We start from the raw sequence: 19,630 nt of genomic DNA on the forward strand, positions 1-19,630 counted from the left end.
ACCTGTGGGTTTTTCTTTGTATCCCGAACAATTCTTCAGGCAGTTTTGGCTGAAATCTTTCTTGGTCTACCTGACCTTGGCTTGGTATCAAGAGATCCCTGAATTTTTCACTTCTTAATAAGTGATTGAACAGTACTGACTGGCATTTTCAAGGCTTTGGATATCTTTTTATATCTTTTTCCATCTTTATAAAGTTCCATTACCTTGTTACGCAGGTCTTTTGACAGTTCTTTTCTGCTCCTCATGGCTCAGTATCTAGCCTGCTCAGTGCATCCACGTGAGAGCTAACAAACTCATTGACTATTTATACACAGACACTAATTGCAATTTAAGAGCCACAGGTGTGGGAAATTAACCTTTAATTGCCATTTAAACCTGTGTGTGTCACCTTGTGTGTCTGTAACAAGGCCAAACATTCAAGGGCATGTAAACTTTTGATCAGGACCATTTGGGTGATTTCTGTTATCATTATGATTTAAAAAGGAGCCAAACAACTATGTGATAATAAATGGCTTCATATGATCACTATGCTTAAATAAAAGACGAAAAAAGAAGTTTTTTTGCATGATCAGTCATATTTTCAAAATCAGTGCCAAAATTTCACAATTTCTGCCAGGGTATGCAAACTTTTGAGCACAGCAGGATACACCTGTTTAATGCGGGCTTGTACACCTCGCACCTTGCCACTTACTTTCCCAGCCCCATCATATCCCTGTCCCACCATATTAACAGGTTGTAATCTAAATTCTTCTAGCTTGTCCAGCAACATTTTTGTCAAGGTCTCACCGGTGGTATCAGCAGTGGAAATGAAGCACAAAAAGTCCTCTGGTACTAAATAGTTTCCAGAGTCACAATCCACATAGCGGACTAATAACGAGACTTGTTCTGAATTGCTGATGTCAGCCGTTTCATCCGACAGCACAGAAAACCACCGGGCTTTTTTGCATTTCTCAAGAATTGTGTACTGAATCTGTTTCCCACACAACTCAATTAGTTTGTTTTGTATTTGATGTCCACAGTAATTTGCATTTGAAGGTGCAAGCTGCAAATACTGTTTTAAGATTGCATCACCATTACGTTCGTCCGTATGACCTCTAAGAGGTACATTTTGCTGTCTGCAAATAGCAATTAAATCAGTTATTGATTTGACACCATACCTGTTGCATTCTGTTGTGTCTTGGGGGGAGCAATCTAATGCTGTACAAATTGACTGTCTCTTTCCTGTAGCCAAATGTAGAAAATCTGTTGTATGTAACTGAGCACTCTGATGTGCTTGTGTGTATAGATGCTTCATGACAATTTTTTTGGCATTGCTCCAGTTATTGAGTGGTTTTGTCCTGAGAATCATGTCGCCAGACGAGAAAAGTATGCAGGCCACACAGAGCAGGCTATCCTGTGATATGCTGTATCTCAATGTTGGATATAAAGTCTCTTTGAAAAACTCATCAGGGATTTTTCATTGTTTTCCAAAAATGGATCTTGATGGAGCGACCCAGTCTCCAGGCGGTCTGAATTTACTTTGCAGTGCATTAAGTTTAATGGAATCAGTGACTAATTTAAGCTCATCTGCTTTAAATTTGCCAATATCTGATATGTCAGTTACTGTTAGCGGGCAGCTAACAGGTACCTGTGGTCTGGCAGGACTAGCAGAAAGTTGCTGTAGGAGAGAAGAGGTTCCATGGGAGGAGGGTGAGCAGCTAGCATTAGATGCATCCGATGAAAGAGGTGGGGGTTCCCTGGACTCAGGTGCCAGGGGGACTGCAGTCTCCAGCGGAAGAGGAGCGATCTCATTTGCTTAATTTGCCGCAATACTTTTTAGGCCTTTTTGCAAATCTTTAGATCAAGTTTAGCTGTTTACTAATTTTGAGCCTAGGTTCAAACGTTTACTATCTATATGTAATTTTTTGTATGTGGAAAAAGCAGCAATTAAAAAAATCTAAACTAACCAATCAGATTTCTTTTCACCCACCCATCCCCCCACCCATGCATGCACATACACACACTTTACAACACACAAACACACACCTTTATTTTTTTCTCATTTTCTCTTGCTTTCTCAATATCTCGTGAGCGTACATAGATTCATAATCAATTTACCCTCTCATGGTACGCACAGTGCGTACAGCTGCAGGCGCCCCAGGTCCAATGCTCATAATATCAAGTGAAAATAATGAAAACAAGCTTGTGGAATATTATTAGCTTTCCACGTTTTACAGAAATACTATTTTGGAAAGTATTTGCTAAGCCGTTTAGGAGTTATTGCCGTTTATCTCTGAATGTGTCTGCAATATCGAAAAAATACTATCTTAACCTCGGTAAGATGTATAGTCTCGGCAGGGGTTGTCAAATGTGGTCTGCCACATCCTCCACTGTAACCACCTTATTCCTGGGTGTCTTACTGGGGAAACGGATGTGGGATGAACTTCCGCCCAAAGTCGTCCTGTATAGATTCGCTAATGTAGGCAGCGGTCATTTAGACCCCGTTTTCAACAGGTATTAGGATGTGATTCGGATGATCCGATGATCACCACTATATACAGGTGTAAATGGGTGCAAAACCTTTTGTGATGGAATCACAAAAAACACATACGGAGGTAGTCAAAAATGTATTTGAAACGCTGTAAACACCGTCCGGGATGCAGCGAAGTACCACTCCTTATCTGTCAATCAACCGCTGCGCTAAAATCAAGAGTTTCAACTGTTCAGGGCTCTGGTGACACATGGCTTTAAAATGAAATAACTGTCCAATAGGAAACATTTAAAAAGAGCTTACATAATCTATGAGATCTTTACAGATCTTCTTAAGTGTGTCTTTGTGCGCACTTCACATTTCAGCTGCGCGCCATTTGTCCATGCTTCTTTGTCTTTTGTGTCATATTTCCGGTTTATTAATGCTATATGTCACAAGTGCTCACAGGAGATCCATTTGTGCGACCAACAGCGATGTGTCTCATCTGACCACATGTGATCGGATCACCCGAGATATATCCTAATACTGTGATGATGTGCAGTAATTACAATACCTGTTGTTCTTCATGAATCCAGTAGATGGCACTGTCTCACAGCAAATGTTACAAATGGTTTGAGAAACAGACGTACAAGACCAACATGTAATGTGCGATCAGTCAATAAACAGAGACATGTTGAGATGTGAGTCATTTTATTTTGAATCAGTGAACAAAACAAATACCAGCTATAAACAAGGTCTTAGTATTGTATTATGTTTTACTCTAGTCGTTTCGGCTAGAACATGTTACGACGTCCGTACAGAGCTCAGTTTGTAGTTCTACATACATCCTGAGGCCACTTCTTTAAATTATCCTCCCAAACCTCTATTAAAGATGTAACGGCTATCCGTATATTGTCCTTATTAAGCTCCATCAGGCTGTGCTCACACATGAATGATCAACACCACATCGAAAAACAAATGAACCTATGATACAACTGTGTTTAGTTCTTAGCGGAAGTACCGCCCACACTTCGCGCAAAGCACCATGGTCTTGGGAATAAGGTGGATAGCCCTCAGAATCCACTCGCAATGTACGTTTCTGCAAACTTTTTGCGGGTGCGTTTGTACTGTTGGCTGCATAATTTCTTTAGTGAATGGGGTGCTAAACCAATTCAGAGAGCGTGTGTTAGTAAATAGCGCATTTATAGGGCACAATTCATTCTTAGTTAGGTTTTTTTTACGTTCACCTAACGTTTTCCAAACTATCACAGTAGATCTCTAGTTATAAAGTAGAACGTAAGTGCTTCTTTACAGGAGCTGTCCAAAGGTGCTGAAACCTTGTCTTCTCAAAATGAAAATAACGTGGACATACAGACAATTATGGAAAGTGTTTGTCGGAATGTATTAACTAGTACAGAATTTAATTACAGAAATAATGATGGCTTTAGTAAGACAGGGTTTCAAATGTATTAATTCTCAACTTCATAGAGATTAATGAAAGTGATGCAAAAAATGCATGTAACATGAATGTATGCAATGTGCATAATAAAAAGCTCTTACGTAGCCTAAAGTTTTGTTTCTTTGGCTGATCCCTGAAACGATGTAATTGGATATGGCAGAACACTCTCTGTTCTGTAATCTTACCCTATCTAAAACCATGTTTTCGAACGCTGAGATTAAAGGAATATTCCGGGTTCAATATATGTTAAGCTCAATCAACAGCATTTTTGGCATAATATTGATTACCACACACACACACACACACACACACACACACACACACACACAAAACATTTCGGCTCATCCCTCCTTTTCTTAAAAAAAGAAAACAAAAAATCGTGGTTAGTGAGACACTCACAATGGAAGTGAATGTGGCCAACTTCTGGAGGGTTTAAAGGCAGAAATGTGAAGCTTATAATTTTATGAATGCACTTACTCTGTTAAATTTGTGTATTTGAGCTGTAAGTGTTTAAGTTTGTAATTTTTACAGTCATTTCAGAGTTTTAGGGTTTGTTGACTACATCATCATGGCAACAAAGTTCTAAAATTGGCTATAACTGGGGCTTGTGTAGCTCAGTGGTAAGAGACGCTGGCTACCACCCCTGGAGTTCACTAGTTTGCTAGTTTGAATCCCAGGGCGTGCTGAGTGACTCCTATGCAACCAAGCTGGCCCGGGTAGAGTCACATGGTCCTTGTGGTCACTATAATGTGTTTCGTTCTCAGTGGGGCGCTTGGTGAGCTGAGCGTGGATGCCGCAGTGGATTGCGTGAAGCCTCCACATGCACTATGTCTCCGTGGCAACACGCTCAACAAGCCACGTGATAAGATGCACGGGTTGACAGTCTCAGACACGGAGGCAGCTGGGATTCGTCCTCCGCCACCCTGATTGAGGCGAATCACTACGTGACCATGAGGACTTAAAAGTGCATTGGGAATTGGGCATTCCAAATTGGGTGAAAAAGGGGGAAAAATAAATAAATAAAAAAAATTGATTATAACTGAAAGCCGAAATGTTACTTTCAAAAGAGAAAGCAGCGGAGAACGAGCAAGAAGTAGCAGACAATTTATATGTTTCTTACAGAAAAAAAGTCAGTTACATGTCAGTGTTGCTCCTTCTGTAAATATTTGTTGGATAGATTTTCATTGTAACAGAGTCCAAAATTAACACTAGACAAATGCAATAGCATAAAAATTGCGGGTAAATAAAAGGGAAATATTAACCAGTTGGCTGGTAACATTATTAGCACCTGGATCTTTACAAAACGTACAGTATACTGAACTGTGAAAGTGCATGATTCAAATCAAACTGCCTGTTAATGGAAACATCTGCCGCGACTTGCGGACATGGATCGATAATCATCAAGTTTATCTGAGACACCAATTCGATTTTTCTCTATCTCCTGTACTTCATATGATACCTGTTGCAGTTAATTTACAAATATGCCACTAAAAGAATATGTAATCTTATTTGTCCAAAAAATAGCCAATATTAGCTTCACATATAATATTCTGCATTAACATTATGCAGAACACAGTTTTAAACAGGATCAAAATTAGCTCACGGGAACACAAACAGATGTTATTATTTTTTGGTTATGAGGTTCAGTTTCACTATCATGACAGAATAAATAACCTGTATTGTTTGTCACTGATTTGCAAGGAAAAAATTAGCTAAATAATTCCACTGTCAAAGTGTAAAAAAATACATTTAAATAAAAATAATGCAAAATTAATTTGCATGACTTTTAAGAATTTCTTTTAATAACAAATTTCATAGCAAATAAATGATGATTATTATAATTAGTTTAATAATATTTTAAGTTAATTTTGGACCCTGTGTAAATGTCAGCTAGCAAGTTCTGATTTGCTAAAACTACTCAGGATAGACTGAACAACATGGCACCCCTCTTATTTCAGAGATGCTATGGTAACTTTGCTAGTGCAGGAATTTGTAAATTATACATGTATACTTAATTTTTTACTAATTTATTGCTTGATTCAAAGAATGTTTGTATTTGAAAATAAAACATTGTTAATTACTTATAAATAATATAGCATGGTTAAATATCCATCTAAAACCATTTATATATAAACCCCATCACAAACCCAAATTATTTATGGGGCCCTATAATAGTTCTGTGCCCAGGGCCCAATATTTGGTGCTACTCCCTGGCCCGGAATATTCCTTTAAGATTGCATCATCAAATGTCAGAGGTTTAAATAAACTCCTCAAGCTAAAAGAAGTAATGAGCAGATACAAATTATTACAGTTCACAATAATTTTTCCATTTAATGCCAGACAATATAGACAGTAATTGTACCCTATATCTTATAAGTAGATAGATCAACTGGAACAGACATGTCCCATCATCAAACATGTTCAGAATTGCATAATTGCCATTAAGGCATAGTTTACCCAAAAATGGAAATTCTCTCATCATTTACTCACCCTCATGCAAACCCAGATGTGTCTGACTTACTTTCTTCTGCTGAACACAAATGAAGACTGCATTTTTCTAATAAAATCATTTATTTTTCATTACAAATTATATTATCAGCATAACAGTTTGAGTGAAAAATGTGTGCAAAACCTGATGAGTATGAAATAATCATGATCCTGCATGTGAATTTTCACAGAGCATCTTGTGAAAGTGCTTTAATGAAAGAAAACCTGTCTTTTGTACTAAATGTGTTAACACAGTTAGACACAAATTTGCTTATTTGATTACTGATCACAGAATTGTGTGGAATCTTTAATATTTCTTATACAGTATTATGTCAGTGGTGTCCGGAGAATAGCATTTTTTTTTGTTTTTGGGGTAGACCTGACCTTCTAAAGAGAATGGACTCCATCTCTCTTCTCTAGTCATTTGGCTCATTGTCATAATATTGATAGTATTTGACTAATTGGGGCCAAGGTCAGGAAGCAGACAAACTGGTTAATCTGAACGTCTGCTAGCTGCTTTGAGACGTCACACAGGTCACATAAACTACAACACATAGAGACTGCATCACCTAGATATCATATAGAGAACTGTGTCTGTTCCCTGAACTACCAAACACAAAACTCTCACTAAATCATTTAGAAAAAATTTGATTAAGGTCAAACTTGAAAAAAAAAAAAAAAAAATGAAGATAAACATCATATAAAGGTAGAGCTACTAAACAGTAGATCTCTTTCTAACAAAACACTAATTGTAAATGAAATTATTACAGATCATAGTTTAGATGCACTCTGTTTGAATGAAACCTGGCTTAAACTGGATGAATATATATGTTTAAACGAATCTACTCCCTCAGGTTATTGTTATAAACATGAGCCTCGACTGAAGGGTCGAGAAGATGGTGTTGCTACAATTTACAGTGACATTTTTGGTGTTACTCAGAGGATAGGATATAAGTTTAAGTCTTTTGAACTAATGATGCTTAATGTGACACCATCAGATATAAATAAATAATCTTTGTCATCTTTTGCCCTTGCTACAGTATATAGATCACCCAGGCCTTATTCTGATTTCCTTGGTGAATTTGCAAATTTTCTATCAGATCTAGTTGTTAATGTAGATAGCGCTTTAGTTGTTAGTGACTTCAACATTCACATAGATAATGAAAATGACACATTGGGATTAGCATTTATCAATATTCTCAACTCTGTTGGAGTCAGACAAAATGTGACAGGACCAACTCATCACCATAATCATACACTAGATTTAATTCTGTCATATGGATTTGATGTTGACACTATAGAAATTCTATCGCAGAGCGATGACATCTCAGATCATTACCTCGTCTCTTGTTTGCTGCAGTCAGCTAATGTCACTCAATCTACACCACCCTATTGCTCAGGTAGATCTATACTTCGACCACTACAGATAGCTTCACTAATAATCTTCCAGAATTGTCTCACATACTCAGTAAGCCAAAAAGTCTAGAAGAACTTGAAAATATAAATACAATCTTCTCCAGCAGTCTTGATGGTGTCGCCACCATTCGATGAAAGAAAATTCAAGAAAAAAGCCCTGCACCATGGTACAATGATCACACTCATGCTCTCAAGAGAGCAGGTCGGAAAATGGAGTGCAAGTAGAATAATACAAAAATTGAGGTATTTCGTGGTGCATGGAAGGATAGTGTCTGTAGCTACAGACAGGCACTAAAAGCTGCCAGGTCAGCATATTTTAGCTAACTCATAGAAATTAACCACAACAATCCTAGGTGTTTATTCAGTACTGTGGCTAAATTGGTTAGGAATAAAGCATTGACTGAACCAGATATTCCGTCGCAGCACAGTAGTAATGACTTCATTAATTTCTTCAATGATAAAATTGAAATCGTCAGAAATAAAATTGCAATCAACTGTCACAGCACCTCATAAAACAGTGTCTCATAATTTTCCTCACGAGCAACTTCAATCATTCGCTGTCATAAGTCATGAAGAGCTAATTAAACTATAAAAAAATCAAAAGCCACAACATATATGTTAGATTCAGTACCAACTAAGCTCTTAAAAGAGGTATTCTCTGTAATCTCAGAACCTCTTCTTATATTATTAACTCCTCGCTATCCTTAGGACATGTCCCAAGAAACTTTAAAATGGCAGTAATCAAACCGCTTATTAAGAAGCCACAGCTTGATCCTGGAGAATTGGCTACTTACAGACCAATTTCAAATCTACCATTTATGTCGAAAATACTAGAAAAGGTAGTGTCCTCCCAACTAAATTATGTTAATTTCTACAAAGAAATAGTATATATGAACAATTTCAGTCAGGATTTTGGCCTCATCACAGTATAGAGTCTGCACTAATCAGAGTTACAAATGACTTGCTCTTATCATCTGGTCGTGGCTGCATTTCTCTTCTAGTGCTTTTAGATCTTAGTGCTGCCTTCGACACGATAGATCACAACATTCTCTTGAATAGGCTGGAGAATTATGTTGGCATTAGTGAACTTGCATTAGTATGGTTTAGGTCCTATTTATCAGACCTCTACCACTTTGTATGTGTAAATGTGGAATTGTCAAATCAAACAAAAGTTAAGTATGGAGTGACACAGGGATCAGTTTTAGGGCCTCTGCTTTTCTCCTTATACATGCTTCCCCTGGGAGATATTATCAAGAATCATGGAATAAGTTTCCGCTGTTATGCCGACGATACCAAACTTTGTATTTCTTCCTTTAATCCCAACGAAAATTCACAATTCACTAAATTAGCAGAGTGTATCAATGAAATCAAAGATTGGATGGCCAGAAATGTCCTTCCACTCAATTCTGACAAAACAGAGGTACTAATTATTGGATTAGAAACCTCTAAAAATAAGCCGCTAAAATATAATTTGACTCTCGATGGATGTACTGTTATGTCGTCTTCTACAGCGAAGAACTTGGGTGTTTTATTTGATACCAATCTGTCCTTTGAAAATCAAATGTCCAATGTTTGTAGAACAGCATTCTTCCACCTCATAAATATTGCTAAGTTACGACACACTCTGTTGCTGATGCTGAAAAACTAATTCATGCATTCATGACCTCAAAACTAGATTATTGTAATGCATTACTGGGAGGATGTCCAGCAAGTTCAATAAATAAACTTCAACTGGTTCAAAATTCTGCTGCCAGAGTGCTGACTAGAACCAAGAAATATGATCATATTAGCCCCATTTTATCATTGTTACAATAGCTACCTGTTAAATTTCTTATTAATTAAACAATTCTGCTAATTACTTGCAAAGTTTGAATGGTCTAGCTCCACAGTATTTATGTGACCTTCTGACATGCTATATTCCATCACGTTCATTACGATCACAAAATTCTGGCTTGTTAATAGTTCCTAGAATATCAAAATCCATAAAAGGAGGTAGATACTTTTCCTATTTGGCTCCTAAACTATGGAATAGTCTCCCTAACACTGTTTGGGACGCAGACATACTCACTTAGTTTAAGTCTAGACATCAGATACTTCATATGCCACTGCCTGAACCTTGGATTTAGGATGGACCCCTCCGAACCTCACCGGAATGACCTGCCGGTTGAACTGCGATGCACCTCACTGATCTCTGCCTGCATCACCGTTGTCTATTGATGGACAACACTCTTGAAATGGAATACATAGACTATAATTTAATTGCCAACAAATGCCTTCATCAGCCAAATAACAAAGGACAATGCATCTATTTGAACTTCTGCAGTTAATCCAGGATGGACTTCAAAGACATTAGTCATTAATCTTACAGTTCATACAAAATCTTTTTTTTTTTAAACACTGGACCTTAACATTTAGTTTACTAATCTTAAACCATGACCTGCACAGCACATAAATAACTAATATTGGCATTGTATTCATAATGTTAGCCAGAGGGGAACTGAATAGACCATGGTTTAAGGAGGGTGTAGCTGTATGCTGGGTTGGAAATCTCAAGGATTAATAGTGGTGTTTTCCTTAATACACCATGTGTTGTTCTGAAAGCAAAAAGAAACAAATTAAACACGGAATGTAGGCTGTCATCCGCGCAGCCTGACTGAAGCAAAGCGGGCGCTTTTACTAGCGCGATTAACCGAAAGTGACGCACTGTGGCTCGTGAAGTCTGCTGGGTATACTGCAGTCTCGTCACATTTTAACATTTTGTTTAGCCTCCCATTCAGCTCATGAAAACACACTGTGTTTTCACGAGGAAGGATTACAAGATGTAGATTGGAATGCAGGTGCAGAATTTATATAAATAAAATAGTCTTCCCCTCTCTCGCTGTTGCTGGCGTGCCAGTGATTATACCTCCATGCCATATGTTTGCCGACCCCTGAGCCAGTGCATCTAGTATCTACTTTATAATTTGACTATTTTTTAAATTTTATAATAAAGTAAATGTTTTATTCATTTTACAGTGTTGACATGAGTCTGTTTCTAAATTTAAAGATAGAATTGTTGGTTTTCAAAGTGAGCTAGTTATCTGTGCTTTTATCTTGTCTCTGCAGGTGTTGTGCTTTGATGCTGTATATAAACTGGAGTGTTTCTTGTCTTCTGTTAAGTCAGTTTACTTTTCCACAGCTCTTACTTTCTGTGTGTGTGTCCTCAGTGAGGCATCTTTATGGGTGGGGCAAAGAAGCCCTGATCAGCACTGTTGTTTTTGATATATATGGAGAAAAACAGAAATGCCTTCTCTGATTTCTCGATGAAGTTATTTGATGGTTTCCTCCGTTCTGTCTAACAAGGTAATAGTGAGTGTGATTGGAAGGTGTTTGATGTCTTTTCCTCTCATTAAGGGTCCCCCTTTACTTATTTCACAACAGTGAGGAGAAGATGATACTGGAGATAGAGAGCTGTCTGACACTCATTTTTCTGTCCTTAGTTGTTACACTCATCAGAGCTGGTAAGTTTAAAAAGAGATTAACCTGATTTATGGTTCTTTGAATGGCTTTAAACAAAAACTTGTGATGTGACGTTGTAGATTATGTGCATATGTATTGACAGTAAATATATTTTAAATGTGTGTATTTTGTAAGTAAATATATTTCGATTTATAAACTCACTACTTCTATTCATCTCTATCTTCTCACTCTCATTGTTCAATACACAGACAGTGTGAATGTGAGGTTAGTTGGTGGTAACAGTCCCTGCAGTTGTAGAGTGGAGGTTCTTCATAGAGGACAGTAGGGGACAGTATGTGATGTGTACTTGGATATGACTGATGCTGCAGTGGTGTGTAGAGAGCTGGACTGTGGAGAGCCTGTAGATGCTCCTCATGGTGCTAACTTTGGACCAGGATCAGGAGTAATCTGGGTGAGTTGTGTCATGTGTACTGGATCAGAATCTACATTGAAGAACTGTGAATCATTTGGATGGGGTACACACAACTGTGATCGTAGTGAAGATGCTGGAGTCATCGGTTCAGGTAAACTACTCCAAGCCTCACCCCATCATTACATCACTTAAAATATCTTTCCCCTTTAACCAATTCCTTTCCCAAAAAATGCAAAAAACAAAAAAATAAAAATAAAATAACAACAAATCATATACATGTACAGTATGCTAACATTTTTTTATTATTATTATTTGTCTTTTTTATCATTATATATATATATATATATATATATATATATATATATATATATATATATATATATATATATACATAATGCTTGTCACAACATTAATTTTTACAAAATCATGATCTTATGGATTTTTAAAACTTGTTTTTCTATGATCTCTTCTCTCTTTTTCAGAAGTCAGGCTAGTTGGAGGTTCTCGCTGCTCTGGGAGATTAGAGGTGCTTCATGAAAAGGTCTGGGTTGCAGTGTGTGATGTGGCTTTCAGCCAGCAGGATGGAGAGGTTGTGTGTAGAGAGCTGGACTGTGGGGCTCCTGTACAGGTGCTGGGAGCAGCTACTTTTGGCAAAAGAGAGGGTCAGATGTGGACAGAAGAAATTCAATGTAGAGGCAACGAATCTCAGATGCAACATTACCATCACATGAAAACAACTGTTCTCATGAATACAGCGTTGGACTGGTCTGTGCAGGTAACATCTCCATTAAATGAACCTACCCATTTAATTCACCTGAATTCACATTCTGGAAATATAATCTGTATAGCTTTTTGGTTTGTTCCATGATAAATGTGTAGAAGATGATTTCAATAAGGGCCCCGTTATACTCACGTCGAAGTTCTTCGCTCAGAGCTAGAAAGAAGTTCAAAAACGTGAAGCAATGGCATACTGGAGCTGGAGGAGGCATTTAGACCCCGTTTACACCTGGTATTAAGAAGCGTTTCGGGTGATCCGATCACACGTGGTCAGCGTTAAATACAGGCCTAAACGGGGTCGAAATTTTTTTGTGATTGGATCACATAAACTACATATGAATGTGGCCAAAAACGCATGTAACCACATAACATTTGAGGTGTAAACGCTAATCCGTCCTGAATGCGTCCCGGCAGCAGCGAGGGCGCCACCTCTCACCTGTCCATCAACGGCTGCAAACAAGAGTTTAAACTTTGCCGGTTACGAATGGCTTTAAAAGGAAATAACTGTCTGATCATAACATTTCAAAAAGCGGATATATACTGTATACAAGAACTTCATGGATCTTCTTCAGTGTGTCTGTAATCAACATGCACGACACTTGTGAGAAGTTCGAACATCTGCAGCTCAGGTAAATACAGGTAATCCACTAAAATAATGGACAATTCTGCTCGAAATGTTGCTTTTGTGCTTAGATTAAAATTCAGATGCATCTGTTTATTTCCTGACCATGTTGTGCTTTAATGTCATGCAGTAACACACTGATATAGTGATTGATGTATGTCGTCAAGAAATAAGAGTCCCTCCCCTCCAAATCCGGTCACAAGTGGTCAAAAGAGACGCATTTAAGAGACCAGGTGTAAACAGTGGTGTGTCTCACCTGACCACATGTGATCGGATCATCATCGAGACGCATCATAATGCCAGGTGTAAACGGGGTCTTAGAGGAGCATTTAAAGTGTCATGAAACCCCTCTAGTTCAGCAACAGTCGTTCACACGTCAGACTTAAAAAAGGCTCAACAAATGGCATGAAAAGAAGTAGGAGAGTACTTTTTTTTGTTTCACACATACATACATTTTTTGCATATATATGGTGAAATTTCTTTTTTTTTTCCACATATCCCAGCTAAGCTGGGGTCAGAGTGCAGGGTCAGCCATGATACAGCACCCCTGGAGCAGGTAGGGTCAAGGGCCTTGCTCAAGGGCCCAACAGTGGCATCTTGGCAGTGCTAGGGCTTGAACCCCCAACCTTCTAGTCAGTAACCCAGAAGGTTGGGTGGCTCAGCCTTAACCACTGAGCCACCACTGTCCCCCGTACTGGTTGGGATGGGGGGAGGACTGAAAGAGGGAGGACAGAAGGGGGTCAAGAACAACAGCACACTCACAACAGTGATGGCTGAACATCAAAATACAGTATGTGTGTGGACAAAAACTTTGAAGTTTAATTTAGTTCACTTTGCTGTCTATCATTAATCGGACAAAATTGTGATAGGTCAAGAGTGAAAACAACAGAACCATTTGCAATCATAGATTTGGATGTTTTGTTAATATTTTGATAATAAAGTGAGAACAGAGAAGACATTGCCACCAAAAACAGGACTGCTTTGAAACAACATAAATTCATTGATATTTACTCTTACAAGGAATGTTTCAGGTTTTATACAAGTCATACTCTAATGACTGTGTTATAAGTTGACATACTGTTGATTAGCATAGATAATAATTTAAACAAGATTTCTTTTCTTTAGAAAAAGAGGGATGAGTCTGTTAGGTTCATATAAAGACAGTAAATGTGTCTAATACACAAAACATTAAATACACACTGTTTCAAAAGTATAGCCACAATACTAAAACATAACACATGTTAACATGACTCTAGTGTGATAAAATCACTTACTAACCTTGTCTGTGTAAAGTTATCCAGTGTTCCATCTTTGCTGTCATGAAGACACAACGTTGGTAAACCCTGTAGGCCTAAATCCTGGTAACTTTTGCATGATGTAAAAGATACCAAAATGAGAAATGACTTTAAGTTTTTGGTTTTCATCATTGTCTTCCGATCATGTAAAGGATAACACAACGGATTGGTTAAAAACAGTTGTATGGAGATAACGCGATGGAATATGTGCATCTAATAAACAGCTGCTTTATGTTTCGAGTAGCAGAACTGCATCCGATTATGGACTGCGCTCCATTCTGACAAGTGATTTCAATCTAACCACAGTGTTTAGTGCAAAAGTTCACTCTCATTTCTGTTCTGCAAGTGCTATTGAACTTGCACCGGTCAGGAACTGCTGTCATGTCCCTGTGTGATTTTGAATTCTCCTCTGTGATGTGAGCTCATGCATGAGTCAGTGCAGTAATTGGATGGAAACGTTCCTTCTCATGAATAATGTGGAGAAACGCTCAGAACCAAATGACATATTGGCGTACTCTCCTACCAATCACAACTCAGAGTTTATGCATTTACCTCATATTTTATGACTTTCAAGCTTTGTTTTTAAACTGGAAGAATGAAATGGCAAAATAAATAAATAATTAAATACATCAACAATACACGTACTGAGTGCTATAATTGTTTTCAATCATGTGCAACCTGAACATATCTGTTAAGATCTCAAAAAAACATTTTTTGACCCCATGATGATGCACAAGATTACATGTAAAACATCAACAAATATGGCATTAAAATATTTTATCAATGACTATATGCCTCATTCTATGAGAAGAATTCACATGCAATCAGTAAAAGAAGCTGTTTTAACCATTCAATGATGATTTATAGTAAAATATATGCAAATAATGTGTAATTTGTCATGTTTACAATCGTAGTAATGGCGCTAATGTGCTAACACACTACATGTGGCCATAATATGCGCCGGTAACCCTCCATTATTGTATTTTATGATGACACTGATACTGCTTCAAAGATGGGTGTATTACAGGGTGTCAGACAGGCATATATGAGCAGAATACAGACAAAAGAATGATGATTATAGGCATATCTCACTTTTGGCAGAAGTGTGAATGGCTTTCAGCTGCAGATGACACATAAATGAAACAGAATATCAAACAAAAGAGTGAATAGGCACTTAAGAGTAGATTTGGTTCCTTTTGTAGACTAACAAAAAAAATCACACCACATGGTCTTGGAAAATGTCTCTACACAAATGACTGCAAAGATATAGGTAAGTTTGCACCAGCTTGGTAATAACCTCTGACAGACCTAGACTACTTAAGAATGTAACCGGGATTAGCTGTTGGCCATAAAGTAGGTGGAATGTCGGGTCACACCCACTGATGACGTGGACCAATGGAAATATGAAGGTGTTTAGCAGCCGGTATGAAGTTTTCTTGAGAGTTCGCGCTGGCGAGCTGTTTCCAACCACAAAAATGATTCAAAAACACCTTTGTTTTGGCCAGATTTAGTTCATAATGACATCACACTTGTTCGTTCTTTATACAGTAATATGTTATTGTATTTTCAGACACATTAAAGAGTCTGTCTTGGGATTGTGTGTTTAACATTTATTTTGGTACTCTTTCTCTCTCTCTCTCTCTCTCTCTCTCTCTCTCTCACACACTCACTCACTCACTCACTCACACACACACACACACACACACACACACACACACACACACACACACACACACATACATACAAATATAAACACAGACAAAATGAATGTGAGGTTAATGGATGGTAACAGTCCCTGTAGTGGGAGAGTGGAAGTTTTCCATAATGGACAGTGGGGAACAGTGTGTGATGTAAACTGGGATATGGCTGATGCTGCAGTGGTGTATACAGAGCTGAACTGTGGAGAGCCCGTAGATGCTCTTGGTGATGCTTATTTTGGACCAGGATCAGGACCAGTCTGGATGAGTGGTGCTCTGTGCACTGGACCAGAGTCCACACTGAAGAACTGTGGATCATCAGGATGGGGTAAACACAACTGTGATCATAGTCAGGATGCTGGTATCATCTGCTCAGGCAAGATCAAACTCTTATCCAATCTTTGAAAAATGGTAGTCAGTATCTTTTGTTCTGAACAGTCTTCACTCTATTTTATTGTATCAGGAGTCAGGCTTCTTGGAGACACTCGTTGCTCTGGGAGATTAGAGATACTTCATAAGAACATGTGGTATTCAGTGTATGATGCTGCCTTTGACCAGCAGGTTACAGAGGTTGTGTGTAGAGAACTGGGCTGTGGGACTCCTGTACAGGTGCTGGGAGCAGCTGGAGATTCAGTGTAGAGGTGACGAATATCACATTCACCTTTGTCTAACACCACCATCACATGCAAACAACTGTTCTGTTGACAACAGTGTTGGACTGGTGTGTGCAGATTGGAGAAGATTTTCTCTTATTGACTAAAATCAAATTTCAAATCTCAGTTATTATGAGAATTCACAAAATTAGTATAGTGTGAGAGTATGTCCCTCACTATCTCTTTATCATCTCAATTCAATAAATAGACAGTGTGAATGTAAGGTTGGTTGGAGGTAACACTCCCTGTGCTGGTAGAGTGGAGGTTCTTCATAGAGGACAGTGGGGAACAGTGTGTGACAATATGTGGGATATGACTGAAGCTGCTGTGTCCTGTAGAGAACTGGACTGTGGGGCAACCTGTAGATGCTCTACTTAATGCTCATTTTGGACCAGGGTCAGGACCAATCTGGATCGCTAATGTAATGTGTACTGGATCTGAATCCACACTGAAGAAATGTGGGTCACAAGGATGGGGTCAACACAGATGTGATCATTATGAAGATGCCGGAGTCATCTGTTCAGGTGAGCTGCTCCAAACTTCAGTGTATTTTTTATGTAAATGATGATCTATCTGCTTAACATCAAGCACTCATTCATTATTTGATGATCTGAAGTGTTTAACTCCCAAAATGTACAATGATATCTGATTCTTTATCATTGATTCTTTTAACACTAATGCTAAACCAGTGACACCAGGATTTATGTTGTTAAAATATGCTGGTATTTGTTTATCATGTGACTAATAATTTTTAGCTAAATAGCAGTCTAACAAATGTGTCTAAATCTAAGATAAAACTTGTATTCTCTTGCTGTTTCAGGGGTCAGGCTTGTTGGAGGTTCTCGCTGCTCTGGAAGATTAGAGATACTTGATGGAAACACGTGGGCTTCAGTGTGTGGTGCAGCCTTTGACCAGCAGGATGCAGAAGTTGTGTGTAGAGAGCTGGACTGTGGGGCTCCTGTAAAGGTGCTGGGAGCAGCTGTTTTTGGTAAAGGAGAGGGTCAGATGTGGACAGAAGAGATTCAGTGTAGAGGCAACGAATCTCAGATTTATCTCTGTCCAGTGTTATCTTACAAACACAACTGCTTCCATGATAATGATGAGTGCTGACACTGCTGTGTGCTGGTAAGAGTTAAGCTACAGTAATATAAGAGAGAGAATATTCTTATCTCTTTTGAACACACAAATTGTATTACCCTCTTTTTTAGACACACAGAACAAAGTGAGACTTGTGCATGGTAACAGTCACTGTGCTGGTAGAGTGGAGGTTCTTCATAGAGGACAGTGGGGAACAGTGTGTGATCAAGGCTGGGATATGGTTGATGCTGCAGTAGTGTGTAGAGAGCTGGACTGTGGAGAACCTGTAGATGCTCTGAGAAGTGCATATTTTGGATCTGGATCAGGACCAATTTGGATGAGCCATGTCCTGTGTACTGGATCAGAGACCACACTGAAGAAATGTGGCTCAGCAGGGTGGGCTAAACCTGTCTGTAATCATGATTTTGATGCTGAAGTCATCTGCTTAGGTGAATGGAATAGATCTTTTATAGATGAAGAGTATGTTCTTTATTGATCCTTACAAATAATTTCTTTTCTAACCCTTTTATCCAAGGTTAAACAAACCATTTTATTGAATGCATTTTAATATATGTGAGATCATTTTCTCACCCTCATGTTTTTCAAAACTAGTATGACTTTATTTCTTAAATGGAACACAATAGTTTATATTTATTTTTGCTTTTGTCCATACAAAAATAGAATATAATGACATGGGGCTGTCAAGTTACCAAAAAAAAAAAAAAAAAAAAGCACCATAAAAATAGTCGACTTTGTGCACTAAATACACAAGTCCTCTGAAATTTTACTAAAAAAAAAATAAAAATACAAATAAAAATAGATATTAGAAAAGCCACAAAATCGACACTTTATGATAAATTATTTAAATATCGATTTTCGGCAGATGGAGTCTTGTACTTTATTTAAATACACTATTATTGTTTTACATTTACCTACTCTAGCCATAAAATATAAATGAAAATATAAACATAATATAATATTAAGCTATTTATAAAACAGCTTGTAAGATGGATTAATATAACACCTGCCAGTAGTGATCAGTTTTAAAATGTTAAAAGCTTAAGCACGCCACAAAATGGCGAAAGGGATGAATGCCTTCCAAACCCCTTCTTTCGCTAGAGATGAACATACAGTAGGCTTTTCACATGAAGTTCAATATAAGCGGTACACAAAATACATCTTTAAAAAAATTAACAAAAATGTCTTGTTGCATGCCAATTATTGCGTTAGTGCTCACTTTTTTATTATTCAATAGTAGCCTATGTTCATTTGTAACAGTATAAAATTATATTAAGCTTTCAATTTAAATGAATATGAAAGTTTTATATTTTAAATAAAGCTTTTAAGCTTTTAAAATGAATAAGCCTTTATGTTCTTGTTGTGGACATATATGAATTCACTTAGCCTACGCATTGATATATCAGCTGTTTTATATTTTTGTCACTGTGTACATTTCTTTAATTTCTTCATAACTGTATACAGTGATCCCTTGTGCTGTGTAAATCGTTTGTTTTAATTCTTCATGATTTCATGGTGCTATTTTGTGCAGTATGAAGTCCATTTTCATTTTTCATATTTTATAATAATCTTTTGTTGTGCTGTTTAAATGTATTTTAATTCTTCATATTTTCCTAATGATCGGCATTCAGTGGAGAGTTAAATCCCGCTACCTCTTTCACGAGAAGTGAATATGAGTTGCACTTTTTCTCTCTGTGTTTCAAGTTTTTCAGTGTTACTCATTCATGTGCCTGCGCATGTGAACTAATCTAAAACTTTGGATTAAAGCCTGATGAGCAGCATCATGGTACCAATAAAGCTTGATTGGTT

The 19,630-nt window shown here is 37.7% G+C and overlaps 1 pseudogene; it reads left to right on the forward strand.

Moving 5' to 3' along the window:
• Window positions 1-11,622: 11,622 nt before the first annotated feature.
• LOC127436594 (deleted in malignant brain tumors 1 protein-like) lies at window positions 11,623-18,299 on the forward strand (annotated as a pseudogene).
• The last annotated feature ends 1,331 nt before the right edge of the window (window positions 18,300-19,630 follow it).

This window comes from Myxocyprinus asiaticus, chromosome 47 (genome assembly GCF_019703515.2).
Source record: "Myxocyprinus asiaticus isolate MX2 ecotype Aquarium Trade chromosome 47, UBuf_Myxa_2, whole genome shotgun sequence".
Lineage (NCBI taxonomy): Eukaryota > Metazoa > Chordata > Actinopteri > Cypriniformes > Catostomidae > Myxocyprinus > Myxocyprinus asiaticus.